The following is a 1175-nucleotide window of genomic DNA, read 5'->3' as shown; positions in this document are numbered from 1 at the left end:
TGAAAAACGGCATGGTGTGGTAGGTACCATAAGGGCTTGCTATTAGGGTAAAGTTCCTCCACAGGCACTTACTTAGCATAACCTTTTACGATGTAGTTGTTAACAGTTGCTTTATAGTGTGCGAAGAACTCTGGATCTCGATGAAATCTCTTTTTCAACAAAGACAATCGCTGCTCAACTGCGACTCGGTTATTTGGAAGGTAAGGAGGTTGCCGTCTCCATGGAAGGGCCACTTGATAACGTCCAGAGACCCTTCTGACAGAAGATTCCATGATTGCCAATGCTCTTTCGTCTTCAACGGTCATGGGGACTTTAAAACTAGATATTGAATCAGCAAAATCAGTTTCCCAGAAGTTCTTAACATGTAGCAGTAAGGTTTCGTCTCTGGAGTTGCTTTGGGAGTTCAATGCCGTTAAGGTGCAGCCATTTATTGACATCATGATCTCTTGGAATACTACACTCAGATATGTTGAGGCGATCGATGGTCCACGCCCTAGGTATTTCATGGCTGGAATCTCCATTGATTGAGCCCATGATTAGCTTAACTTCTAGGCCAGATCTCTCGCTGTTCTTGCTTTCTTGGGTTGTTAACATGAAACTTCGTGGTTGCCCTGTGATCCCCAATTCATCAACCAACTTCCTGTCACAAAGGGTCACATCAGAGCCGTTATCCAACAGGGCGTACGCTTCTACCACTTTACCGGGCTGATTACCACGTACCCTTCTTCGAACAATTCTTAGATGGACTTTATCAGCTATATGGCCGGTACTGTTCTGACCATTCACGCCGGCCCCGATGACACGACTCTGGCTGGACAATTCTGTTACAACATCTGAGGTGGAACCTCAGCTGAGCTCCTGTTCGGCACTGCGACTATTTTGTGTCCTGTGACCAACTGGACGAGGCTGCACTGGTGAATATAGAACAATCATATGCTTCTTTCCACAACCTCGACGTAGCAACCACTTCTCTGCATGCATCCCCTGGCCATATGGCCTATTTTGAAACAGTTCTCACATAACCTGGCGTCGCGAACGAACCTAATACGATCACTGTACGATTTGTTCTTAAATTGTTCACAATTCCACAGCTGGTGCATACCACGGCAAACTAGACACCTTTTCAGCGAGGCGTTAATCCCGAATTTGTAAGACAGTCCTCGATCGACTTTCAC

The sequence above is a fragment of the Montipora capricornis genome, chromosome 2, assembly GCF_036669925.1.
Source record: "Montipora capricornis isolate CH-2021 chromosome 2, ASM3666992v2, whole genome shotgun sequence".
NCBI lineage: Eukaryota > Metazoa > Cnidaria > Anthozoa > Scleractinia > Acroporidae > Montipora > Montipora capricornis.
The sequence above is the reverse complement of the archived record's forward strand: the minus strand, read 5'-3'. Positions refer to the sequence as shown.